This window comes from Heptranchias perlo, chromosome 7, assembly GCF_035084215.1.
Source record: "Heptranchias perlo isolate sHepPer1 chromosome 7, sHepPer1.hap1, whole genome shotgun sequence".
Classification (NCBI taxonomy): Eukaryota; Metazoa; Chordata; class Chondrichthyes; order Hexanchiformes; family Hexanchidae; genus Heptranchias; species Heptranchias perlo.
Window position 1 is genome coordinate 64,810,642 of NC_090331.1, and position 13,682 is coordinate 64,824,323.

Genomic DNA, 13,682 nt, shown 5'->3' on the forward strand with positions numbered 1-13,682 from the left:
AAAAGGAGGGAGATTAGAAAAGGCTAAGAAGAAGTATGAGAGAAAATTAGCAAAAACATAATGGTTTTCAATTGGCACATTAGCAGTAGTAGGTGAATAGTGATGATAGGGGTAGGGCCCCTAAGAGATGGAAGCAAGCTAGTAGAGGAGAGTGAGGGAATGGCAGGGATAGAAAATAAGTACTTTGCCTCATTTTTCAAAGAGGAGATTGAATATTGAGATTGTAGAACCACCAGCGATGGGTGTAGAACTGTTGGTAGATGTTAATATTACTGAAAGAGAATCAGTATTATGTTAAGGTAGACAGAGAATTGAAGGTTTACATCTAAGAATCCTGGGGGAAGATAGGAAAGAAATAATGGAGGGTCTGAATATAATTTTCAAAAGGGTTATGGCAGGGTAAATAGTGATGGATTGTTTCCACTTGTCAGTGAGACAGTAACAAGAGGTCTTATATTTAATATAATCACAGAAAGAATTAAATGGGATGTAAGAAAATTTTTCTTAACACAGAGGGTGGTTAGATTTTGAAATTATGTGCCACAAACTGTTGTTGAAGTAAATTCCAGAAGTAATTTTAAAAGGAAGTTAAATAGTTTCTTGGAAAAGAGGACTATTAGAGTATATGGGAAGTGAGCATGAGACTGGGATTAGACTAAGTGGCCTATGTAAAGAAAACACTGGAGCAGACTTCATGAACCAGATAGCTGTAACATTCTAGGATTCTTTATTATTTTCCTACAAACTATCTTATATGGTTGTTTTGATTCCACAAAGTGGCAGCAGGACACCGCCTCCTCATCTCCAACCTCCCTTTCCTCTGCAAAGTCCTTGAATGTATTGTTGCCTCCCAAATTCATGCCTAACTTTCCCGCAACTCCGTGTTTGAATCTCTCCAATCAGGCTTCCGCCACTGCCACAGCACCAAAACAGCCAAAACTAGTCACAAATAACATCCTCTGTGACTGTGACCATGGTGCACTATCCCTCCTTGTCCTTCTCAATCTCTCCGCAGCCTTTCACATGGTCGACCATACCATCCTCCTTCAGTGCCTCTCCACTATTGTCCAGCTCAGTGAGACTGCCCTCACTTGGTACCACTCTTACCTATCTGATCGTAGCAAGAATATCTCCAGCAATGTCTTCTCTTCCCTCCCCCACAAGGTAACCTCTGGAGTCCCACAAGGATCTGTCCTTGTCCCCCTCTTCTTCCTCATTTACATGCCGACCCTTGGCGACATCATCCACAAACTTGAGGTCAGATTCCACGTGTATGTTGATGACACCCAGCTCTACCTCTACACCACCTCTCTTGACCCTTCCAATGCCCCTGTGTTGTTTGATTGCTGAGCCAATATCCAGTCTTGCATGACCTCAATTTCCTTCAGTTAAACAATGGGGATCATAGAAACATAGAAACATAGAAAATATGAGCCTGCTCCGCCATTCAAAATGATCATGGCTGATCGTCTAACTCAGTACCCTGTTCCTGCTTTTTCCCCATATCCCTTGATCCCTTTAGCATTAAGAAATATATCTATCTCCTTCTCAAATATATTTAATGACTTGGCCAGATTTAAGCCATCGTCTTCAATCCCCACCACAAACTCCATACACTTATCATCGATTCCATCCCCCTCCCCGGCCATTGACTCAACTTGAACCAGTCTGTTCACAACCTCGGTGGCTTACTTGACTCTAAGCTGACATTCCTACCCTATATCCTCTCCATCACAAAGACTGACTACTTCCACCTTTGTAACATCACCTGCCTCCATCTCTACCTCATCCCATCTGCTGCTGAATTTTTTATCCATGCCGTTGTCAACTCCAGTCCCGATTATTCCAATGTTCCCCTGCCCGTTCTCTCATCCCCCACTCTCCGTAATCTTCAACTTTGATCTGAACAAATCAAACCCCAAGAACACTATCAATGAGTCCAAAAACAATGCAGATATTACATCTCCGCTCAGAAAATATACAATAGGCAAACCTCTTTGCAGATCACATGCAGTTTTCACACTTGAAATTTGCTGTTTTTGTATTTTCTCAGAGAATATATACATTTAGATTTACTAGAACATAAGAAGATAACAAATAGGAGCAGGAGTAGGCCAAACGGCCCCTCGAGTCTGCTCCGCCATTCAATAAGATCATGGCTGATCTTTGACCTCAGCTCCACTTTCCCGCCCTATCCTCATATCACTTGATTCCCTTGGTGTCCAAAAATCTATCGATCTCAGTCTTGAATATACTCAACGATTGAGCATCCACAGCCCTCTGGGGTAGAGAATTCCAAAGATTCACAACCCTCTAAGTAAAGAAATTTTTCCTCACCACAGTTCTAAATGGCCGACCCCTTATCATGAGACTGTGACTCCTAGTTCTAGGAGCCTGAGGAAACAGCCTCTCAGCATTTAGCCTGTCAGGCCCTTTAAGAATTTTATACGTTTCAATGAGATCACCTCTCATTCTTCTAAACTCCAGAGAATATAGGCCCATTCTACACAATCTCTCCTCATGGGACAACCCTCTCATCCCAGGAATCAATCTAGTGAACCTTCATTGCACCCCCCTCTAAGGCAAGAATATCTTTCCTTAGGCAAGGAGACCAAAACTGTGCCCTATATAATTGCAGCAAGACTTCCTTACTCTTATACTCCAACCCTCTTGCAATAAAGGCTAACATACCATTTGCCTTGCTAATTGCTTGCTGAATCTACATGTTAACTTTTTGTGATTCGTGTACAAGGACACCCAAATCCCTCTGACTACCAACATTTCTTAGTGTCTCATCTTTTAAAAAATATTCTGCTTTTCTATTCTTCCTACCAAAGTGGATAATTTCACATTTCCCCACATTATACTCCATCTGCCACCTTCTTGCCCACTCACTTAACTTGCCTATATCCCTTTGCAGTCTCTTTGCTTCCTCCTCACAGCTTACTTTCCCACCTCGCTTTGTATCGTCTGCAAACTTGGATACATTACACTTGGTCTCGTCATTGGTATATATTGTAAACAGCTGAGGCCCAACCACCGATCCCTGGGGCATGCCAACCTGAAACCCGAAAATGACCTATTTATTCCTACTCTGTTTTCTGTCTGTTAACCAATCCTCAAACCATATTAATATATTACCCCCAATCCCATGAACCCTAATCTTGTGTAACAACCTCTTGTGTGGCACCTTATTGAATGCCTTTTGAAAATCCAAATATACTACATCCACTGGTTTCCCCTTTATCTACCCTGCTAGTTACACTCTCAAGAAATTCTAATAGATTTGTCAAACACGATTTCCTTTTCATAAAACCGAAGCAATGAAGGGGGGAAAAAGTGCGGTGTCATCTTATTCTGCTGTAAAAGCACCATCCACTAGAGAAGCTGAAGAATTCAAAGGTTTCTGAAATTTTTTTTTGCTCATGGTGAAGGATGGCAATGCTAACAAATGCAACATTTCTTAATGATATGCTTTCAGACTAAGTCTGACAGTAACAATAAACTTTAATGCTAACTTGACCTCCAAATGCACCACTCATCATTGTGTCAGTGTAGCATTTATTTTCTCCATACTCCCAAATCTGTGGCGCCTCAAAGGCAATAAAATGCTGAATAAAAGGGCACATTGTCCTTTATCCCAAACCTTTTAAATAATAGGTTAAAATTGAAAAAAAATCGAGAATTATTTATTTTATTACTTTTACGAATGTTTAGCTATTCAGAAGCTGCATGTTAATTTTTTTAAACTTAATTTTCGATCAGAATTAAAAAACGAATAAAATCTTGTTGATAGAATAGAATACAATACCTGAGAAGCAGTTCAAGAGATTTCCAGTGGGTGGCGCTTTTACTCCAGGATAAGATTATACCACGCTCTTTCCCCTCCATTGTTCATAATTTAGGTAGACCATACTTTATAACATCCCACTGGAGTAAAAGATCCTTATTGTCTCACTACATACTGAAGACTGTTATATTGCAGTTTGATGTGGAGATGCCGGTGATGGACTGGGGTTGACAATTGTAAACAATTTTACAACACCAAGTTATATTGCAGTTTGTGAGAGATTGTCTAATTTCACATATTAATATATCAAAATTATGAAAAATGGATAAACAAATTGTTTTATGCATAATATTTTATGCATGTTTTATCACATTATCACACAACTCATCTTGTATCATAGCATCTACTTTCCTAATAAATCTTTGCACCTGAATGAGGCTTCTGAATGCTTAGTTTGCCTGAATTAACCTTTTTGTAAGATTCCAGATATCACAGTAAATTTACTTTGGAAATGTGCTTAAAATCAAAATTTGTGTTTTTACCAACAGGGTAGTGAATAAATTAACTTGGAGTTAGGTCACAGATCAGCCGTGATCTCATTGAATAGCGGAACAGGCTTGAGGGGCTAAATACCCTACTCCTGTTCCTATGTTCCTCTCTTGAAGGCCTTGCCTCCTTCCTAAGATACGCTTCCACAGGTACCAGTCACCCTCTGGTACCTCACCCAAGTGGCCAGAATTCATGTATGAATGCTTTCAAGCTATTCAGTCACGAGAGGGCATTGTATCTGAGCTTGGCCCTGCCTCACCTATGTCCACATAGCAAAAAGACTGATGAAGGGTCTCGCCCCAAAACGTTGACCTGTCTGGTCATTGTCAGATGCTGGCAGACTTGCCGTGTATTTTCAGCATTTAGCAACTTAGGAGCATATGAACAGGAGTAGGCCGGACAGCCCCTCGGGCCTGTTCCGCCGTTCAATTAGATCATGGCTGATCTGTATATTAACTCCATTTATCCGCCTTGGTTCCATAACCCTTAATACCTTGACCTAACAGAAATCTATCAAACTCAGTTTTGAAATTTTCAATTGACCTAGCCTCAACAGAGTTCCAGATTTCCACTACCCTTTGTGTAAAGAAATGCTTCCTGACATCACCCCTGAATGGGCCGAGCTCAAATTTTAAGGTTATGCCCTCTCATGCTGGACTCCCCCCACCAGAGGAAATAGTTTCTCTCTATCTACCCACCCAATCAAATCCTTTAATCATCTTAAACACTTCAATTAGATCACCCCCTAAGCTTTCTGATTTCCTACTTTTATTTAAATTCTATAGCCTCTCTCCTGTGTGCCCCAGTGGGATATGTTTTTTTAAGCCCCCCTTTTATAAGAAGGCGGGGGGGGGGAATCTGTTTGTTAGCTTTTGTTTGGCTCCTTAATAGCGAAAATCATTCAAATGATGCACTTATGTCCCATTAATACAGTTAGTAAATACTTATTAAAAAAGCAGCCACACACATGATCAGAAATCAATCTAAGGATAGTGAAAATACCGTTTTCAAAAGTTACAAAAGTAAATTGCAGAGTGTGCTGGCACAATTGCAATCTTTAGAATAAGAAATAGGAGCAGGAGTAGGCCAATCGGCCCTTCGAGCCTGCTCCGCCATTCAATAAGATCATGGCTGATCTGATCCTAACCTCAAATCTAAATTCATGTCCAATTTCCTGAATTAGATCCAAGATGTTTTAAACATGCCAGCGAAACTGGAAGGAGGTAGCTAGCATATGCGTCGTTCTTTCAGTTTACAATTAATTTGTCTACAAAGAACCAAATACCTGGTGCCATTTTCTGTTTTATTTTGAAAATAAAATCTGTATATATCTCTCTAAAGGGTGTTCAGTTAATATCTGCGATAACGTTAAAGGTACATTTTATTTGATTAAATTACTTCCCCCATCTACTGGGGAAACCGTCCTAGAATTATATTTGTGTTTGGAAGGCTTTCGATACGTCAGAAAACGCACAATACAACAAAACAGTTTAATAATGAACGTAACGGTCCCAGCCACAATCGTACTCCAGCTGATATTCACATCGACTGTATTATTATTATATAATCAATATTATATTCAAAGTACCTGAACAGTTTGTGGTGAAGCTATTCCGACTATTTAATCTAATTTAGTTGGTACATTGACTTTGCAATGTATACATTTACATTAAACCTGCTGTCTGGGTCGAGGTGGATGTCCATGGGCACTTGCAAATACAAAAACCTTTTGATACAAAAGTTAATTTGGCGTCTTCGGGGTGACTGGATGCTGCCGTCTGGAGCCACCCACTCCAGGAAACCGTTATGTTGATTTTTTTTCCCGGTGACATTTAAGAAAACGAACTTTATGTGTATAGATATAATACACTCGTTTTGAGTGAAATATATCTACTTCCACTGTTCACTGAGGTGAAAGGTGCTGATAAACTCTCCCCGTGCGTGTACACAGTGCGTGTGGCGCTGCTGAGTCACACTGCTAACCTGGGTCAAACGCAAATCTGTAACCCTTTAGCATTTTCATGGCAATGGGCCAATTTCAGTTTTAACGAGCAGCGTGCTGAATAACAAAGACACATTTGTGGGGATTCAAAACTTGATCCCATCACATTCGGTGGGAAGGATGCTGATGACCTGCATATTTACTAAACAAATTGTGTGGTTTGTAAACGTGTAACTCCAAAGTCTATAAAACACTGAACGTCATCTGTACCGTGTTACTTAGTAACAAGGGCATTCAACATTTGCCTATACCAGTTTCAAAATTTGAAGTATACTAGTTTCAAATTTTGCAGTATGCAGTACTACAAAAGCGACTGTATCGCATCTCACGACTTGCTACATATATTTCTCTTAAATACTTAAATGGCTCAGTGGATTTGCATAGTGTGTAGTTGAAAGACACAAACCCATGGAGGTCCCAGGCTCAATCCAGGATGAAGTCAGGCAACTTAATTGGAAACTCCAATTATGTTGCTTGACTTCATCGTGTGGTTTTGCAGCTCCCTTATGCTCCTCTGGACCAGTGTGTTGCTGTGTCTCTTTACCTCCGACCGTTGCGAGTTGATCTCAGGGCCAGGTTGGTGACACGGCTGTGACAATTGGCCTCAGTTCTCCAGTTAGGGGGAATGGAGAAAACTGGAGAGGGTTCCTGCTCTCCTGTTAGAGTGCCTGTGCGTACGGACAAGATCAGATTTGGCTGTGATGCCCCCCATGATAAAATAGCCTGCTGACATTCACCGTGAAGGCTCAGAGATGGAGCAACTATTGGAAAGCACCTGATGCTTGTGGAACCCTATCCTAGCAAGAAATCAGCAGGAGAGAAAATTGACCAGGAAAAACGTAGGACAAGATTTTGATATTAGAAGCGCCTGTGAGTGTAAATAAATTGAAGTTTAGGAAACTCCCAAGTGCTCAGACAATTTATCAACAAGTAGCTGAACCATACAAACTGGGAGGATCCCAGTTTGGATATTTCACCTTTTGTTCCCATTTGCGTTAGCAGTTGCAAAAATATAAATCCCAGGGGGTTATTAGTTGCGTGACTTCACGGTGGAATTGTGAATCTCCCATATGCTTTCTCAGCCCGATGTCCCGCTCCGTCTCTTCACCTTTGAACTTTTGGTCTTAGGCTCCTTTTATTTCCCCATTCTTTAACCTTTCTGCCTGTTTTGCCTCTCTACCCCTTTGTCCCCTCTCTCTGCCCCCGGGTCCAACAAGCTGTATGGCTGCCCTCACCTGGAGCGGTGCTGGTGCTGCTGGAAAAGGCGGGGCAAGCAGCAGTAACAGCAGCAGAAGGTGATTAGCATGGAGACCGAGAGCCGAGTGAGACACACCCCGCCCGAGGCTGGGACTGAGAGAGGCTGACTTGACTGGGTTTGGGGTTAGCCAGCCAGCCAGGCAGGGAGGAGGGAGGGAAGAGGAGGAGAGCAGCAGCAGCAGGAGGAGGCTGACACCACAGCCCGCTCCCCAGCCATTGTCCTTTTCTCACTGAAGCAGCGCCGTGTCCACAAAGGAAGGAAAGTGCCCAGATTTACACACAAGAGCAGGTAACGTGCTTTTTTCTCTCTCTCTCTCTCTCTCTCACTAAAAGTAGCCGCTGGGGTCACAGGGGTTTTGGCATTTGAGAGACCTTTCTAAACTTTCAAAATGTGGCGGGGTTTTTTGGAATCTCTTAACGGATGTAAAATTAAACGGGGTGGCGAGATCCCATTTTTAAACTTTTCCATGTACTTTGAAAATTATAATTTCAATGGTGAAAGGGGTCGACTCCCGCCCTCCGAAGTACTGTAAATGTGTCCACTGAGATAAAGGAGCTGGCTGGTTAGTTAGTGACCGTACAGTTGCTTAGATGCTCAATCTGTTTATTAAACAAAACGGTCCCCTTGAACTAAACAAAGAGGAAAAGAGCAGCAATCTCATTTATCTCGAGTTTGAGTTATAGTTTGCGTTTTTTTTCTCTCTGTACACTTTTTTGTCTCGCTAAAGAGTTTGTTGTGTAACAGGAGATCGGGAAGCATTTGCTGCTTCATTCTGTCTTGAGGCGAGCAGATGGACAATGTGTGTATGTCAGATCGCTATCATCACTAGTAACTACTGTAACATTTCTCACCCAAAGGGGAGCAAGGGTTTAGTTTTAAACCTGCTGTTAATCTGTTATTCATTTAACCTCCGCCTGTTGTGTGAAATCTGCAATTGTTTCTCATTGAAAGGGGGTAATCTGCGTCCGCGCCGCCACAATGATGTGATTCAGATGTGATTGAAACCAGATGATTTCTTCCACTTTCCCCCCTCCTCCTCCTCCTCCTTTTCATCTCTCTGATGTTTATGGTATTGGGTAATCTGATGAGCGGAAACTGCCATGTTTTTGCTGCTCACCCTGTCTAGCCTTCAATTACTTTTTTCACGCGATCCTGTTCTGCTGACTCGTGGTTTGTGACTTGTCCCCACATTTGCAACCGATCGGGGAACGTTGCTCATTCTTGCCCATTTCTGCCGGACTCTCGCCGGCTTGGTGGTATACAGCATCGCCTTGAGGTTTGTGTCATTGTGCACCACCCTGTTCCAATAGTCTTGCCGATTTACTCTTACTGTATATGAATAGTGTTCAGACATTGCAAGATGTGTGGCCATGTGAATAGGCGGTAGAAAGAGTCCACCTCCTTTTCTCAGCGCTTTACTTTGGACAGCGTGGTTTAAGGAGCTTGCATGCTATCTCCTCCCCCACCCCCCTTCCCCATGGTCCATCTGTATCTTATGTGCACGACGAGGCTTGAAATTTTACTGTAATCGATTTCTCAAGAACCTACAATAATAGAGCAACGAATTAAAAAGGAAGTAACCCCCTCGAAACAAAACGTGTTTCTGCGCGACACGGAAGTGCAGTGTCTGCACTTTAAAGTCCTGGGGCAGCAGGTAAAGGTCAGAGAGAAACGCCTGGTTAATTCCTGCAGACTGGACACAGTTAGTTATCTGCAGGGCAGTCCAGGCTGGTGATGGAGTATCCTGGACACGCGAACATTTCCTCTTAAGTTGCTGAAAAGTGAAGTGTTTAATGACAGTGTGAGGTCTCTCTATCTTGCCACTCCCTGTGTGTTGAATCAGCGAAATGTTTTGCCAAATCCATTTAAAGAGGCATGATGATCACTAGGAAAAGTGTTCGCTAAACTTTTTTATTGGTTTAAAAACCAAAGGCATGAATCAGATAACAACCCAATGTGGCATTAATTACAGATGATGCCATCTTGATGAAAATGACATGGGGCAGGAGAGTCAGTCAATATTTATCCCTCAACCAACATCACTAAAACAGATTATCTGGCCATTAATCACATTGCTGATGGAGCTTGCTGTGCTCATTGGCTACTGCCTTTCCTACATTTTAACAGTGACTATACTTTAAAAGTACTTAATTAGCTGTAAAGCACTTTGGGACATTCTGAGGTCAAGAAAGGCACTATATAAATGCAAGTTCTTTCTTTCTCTTTCTTCTCCCCCCTCTCCCCCCTCCCCCCCCCCCCCAAGAAAAGTTTACATGAGGACAAAGTTCCATTAACAGACAACATGCCCTTTTATAGATTTAAAAAGGAAATTATATTTCCCTCATTCACTTTCTCTCATCGTGAAATTGTTGACTCCCTAGCTGGCCCATGGTTCACTGGTGATGGTTACCCTCCAGTACCTTGCCAAAGTGACTATTATTCATGTATGGCTAATTTTCTGTCTCTCTAACCATGACTCCTTTTAAGATACTTTCTCCCCTTGAATTTCCATGCATTATTCCCGGCTGCTCAGAGGGTAAAGAGGCAACTTCCCGACTGGCCTGCACCAGTGTCGCTTTGAAGCTGGCCACTAAGAGGTATGAATAGGTCATTGTGACTCTCCCTCCTTCCTCACTGGAGAAGTGCCTGGGCTCAACCCTGCTCCCCCCTCAGCAGCATGGCTAAGATCAGGAACTTAGGCTGTGGAGGATGATGTGTGACCCTGCATGCTACCACTCCATGGCACAGTCACTTGGTGCATCAGTGACCTGTACTCCTGCGCCCTGATGGAGGCATTTATGCTTTACAGGATTGCCTTTCAGTCCTTGGCAGTTCAAGAAGATCATTTCAAATGCTAGATAAATTGAACGTTTTTAAAATTATTTATTCTCTCCATCTCTCCTTCCTGTTGTTTTTAATGAATAATTTTCTCGCGCTTTCCTGTAAATCATTTCCAGGCAATGATTAATGATGCAGGCAACTTATTCCCACACATCCGCCACAAGTTCACTGTTAGATGCTGGTAGGTATGCAACAGTAGCCTGGGTGATTCACCAGTGTGCCTTTCTTGGCTCTGGAGAAACAGCTGGCATGCATTTGCCACTTCTCCCTAAAGTCATTTCTGAGATTCAGAGCTCATTATGTGGGGCATTAAAGCACAAACCTACATCCTACCACTTTATGACACAGCACATTGGAGCATTAATGAGATGTATCAGTCCATGAGCCCTGGAATATGTTTAGTCATCCTTCTGCATTGCTGTTCTTTAAGTTAAGACATTATTGAAGCTTACTTGATCTAACATGTCTTTGAAAAGCCATTGTTATGGAAACGCCTAATCCTTATCTTCCATTTTTAAGAGTCACGTAGTTAATCTTGTTCTACCATGTTTATTTCTTATCAACATGCGTCACAAACTTTTTATCAGCATTGATCAGTGTCTAATGCATTTCCTATATAGTCAAACTATCTGAGTACAGATGTACCACATTAATTCGCTTCACTTTTTCTCAGTGGAATTTGCGTATGATATTTGCAGCCGAATAGGGATGCTCACCTGATACAGCGGCAGTCTCACTAAGTAACTTCTGATGTCGAATTTTTAAAAAAAATGATTTTAAAAACTAGCATCTATCCTCCTGGGGTAGGAGGTAGGTAAGCAGAGTCTCTTTGCGGTCAAGTAGACTCCAAGGTGACACCTGTCAAAGAGATTGGAACTGAGTTGATCCTCTGTTGCCGATTCATTGATCAAATACGTGAATCGGGCAGCTCTGTAGTATTGCAGGGCACTTTTGACGATTGGCCAGTCAGCTTGGCTCATTGATGGTACAACGATGGGTAGATCTATCGCTGAGAGTTCAGATTCTTCCCACTTGACTCCATATAACCATGTCAGTCAATGGAATGCACAATGTTAGCTGGTTAAACAGCAGTCAGATGTGTCCCTCGAGGGACAGAGCACACAGTACACAGCCAGAAAATAGAAACTCTAGTTATGAAGACTTTTGTGGCAGTTTCATTTGGAGATTTCAAAGTTTGTAGATGGCATGAAATTCAAATGTGGTAAACAATATAAACGGTAGTAACAGACTTCAGAAGGATGTAGACAGGCTGGTGAAATGGTCAGCGACATGGCAGATGAAATTTAACACGAGAAGTGTGAAGTGATAACGTTTGGTAGGCAGAATGAGGAGAAGCAATAGAAACTAAATGGTACAATTTTGAAGGGAGTGCAGGAACAGAGACCTGGGGGTGTATGTACACAAATCTTTGAAGGTGGCAGGACAAGTTGAGAAAGCTATTAAAAAAGCATATGGGATCCTGGGCTTTTTTAATGGGCATGGAGTACAAAAGTGGGGAAGTTATGCTGAACCTTTATAAAACACTCGTTAGGCCTCAGCTGGAGTAGTGTGTTCAATTCTGGAAGGATGTCAAGGCCTTAGAGAGGGTGCAGAGGAGATTTACAAGAATGGTACTAGGGATAAGGGTCTTCAGTTATATGGGGAGACTGGCAAAGCTGGGGTTGCTCTTCTTAGAGCAGAGAAGGTTAAGAAGAGATTTGATAGAGGTGTTCAAAATCATGAATGGTTTTGACAGAATAAATAAGGAGATACTTTCCAGTGGCAGAAGGGTTGGTAACCAGAGGACATAGATTTAAGGTGATTGGCAAAAGAACCAGAGGCGACATGATGGAATGCACTGCCTGAAAGGGTGGTGGACGCAGATTCAATAATAACTTTCAAAAGGGAATTGATCAATATTTGAAGGGGAAAAAATTACAGGAATTTGGGGAAAGAGCAGGGGAGTGGACTAATTGGATAGCTCCAACAAAGTGCTGGCACAGGCATGATAGGCCGAATGGCCTCCTTCTGTGCTGTATCTATGATACTATGACTGTTAAGTGTAACGTTGGATTTCCACATGGCAAGACAGCTAGCTGAGCAAAATAAAATTATAAATCACATAGTGCATCTACTCAGTCTTTTGAACAATACTGACGTGGCTTTGGAGGTGAAACTTGAATGTAGATTTGCATTCCACACACAGGCAGTTTTAACACAGCAAAGTGCAAGTTTAAAGCAACATCGCTACCGAAGAGCAAGAAATTAGTTTTTAGTGCACAATAAAATGATAAGGAAACCAGGGCAATAGAGATTAGGTATATTCATAGTCCCATCATACCAGTACCACTTTCACTGTCATTGGCCCATTGCTAAACATACTTGTCACAGTTTAATGGATGAGTATTAATATTGGGCCAGAAATTGCGCTGAGCGGCGAATGTAGGTTGCTGGCCGCTCGTAAGTAACTAACCCACTCTCAAAGGTTTTGCGGGTTTCTGGGCGCCATCTTGCTTTAATTGGGAACTGCAAGAAGTGCAGCGTCTTTCCCGGGATTCTCTGAGCTGTGAGAGGAGGAAAGTATCGCTGTGACCCCTCCACCAATCAGCTTGAAGCAAGCCACGCTATGAGAACCAGGAAGTGATTGCTCATTCACAAACTGCGCAGAGTAAGAACCAGGAAGTGGCAGGTAAGATTAGTAAATGTACTATACAATCAGATAGAGAAAGCGAAATAAAGAGAGGGTAATGTTAAAAGAATGAGATAAAAGTGACAAAGAAAAAGAAAAAATGTCAATTTTTAAATTACACGTTTTTTAAAAATGTCCAAAAACTATTAAAATCAGGAGTAATGAGACTCCACATTTTTAAATGTTAATTTTTAGTGCCAGAGAGGTTGTTTGGCAGTTCTTAATATTTACCACGTAGTTAAAATATAGTTTAGACCTGATATAATTCAGCGTACCTTTTTTCTGGTGAGATTAGTTAGTTTCCAGCTGGGCAAGAGAGCATTCACGCTGGTCCATTGATTCCTGCCTGTGCTATCTCTTTGACATGAAGCTGGGAATCAGGAAGAGCAAGTTTCGGATTTCCGGAGTGCTGTTAGGCTCACCCTTATTTTTGAGCAATTTCCAGCCCAAGTTCTATATAGTGTAAGTGGTCTAATGATGCATGCAAAATATTACTGAGACAGTGTATTGCATTTTGCACAGTTGGTATGTCCTGTATTTCACACAAGTCCAG

The 13,682-nt window shown here is 41.9% G+C and overlaps 1 protein-coding gene across 3 annotated transcripts in view; it reads left to right on the forward strand.

The window, feature by feature from the left end:
- The first annotated feature begins 7,553 nt into the window (after positions 1-7,553).
- The window catches only part of myo1b (myosin IB), a 240,566-nt gene continuing 234,437 nt past the window's right edge, over positions 7,554-13,682 (forward strand). Inside the window, exon 1 of one of the 3 annotated variants that reach the window (XM_067987755.1) lies at positions 7,554-7,887. The gene's annotated coding sequence lies outside the window, so the exon portion shown is untranslated. The remainder of the gene's footprint in view (positions 7,888-13,682) is intronic. The other 2 variants (XM_067987757.1, XM_067987756.1) reach the window with 2 other exon arrangements.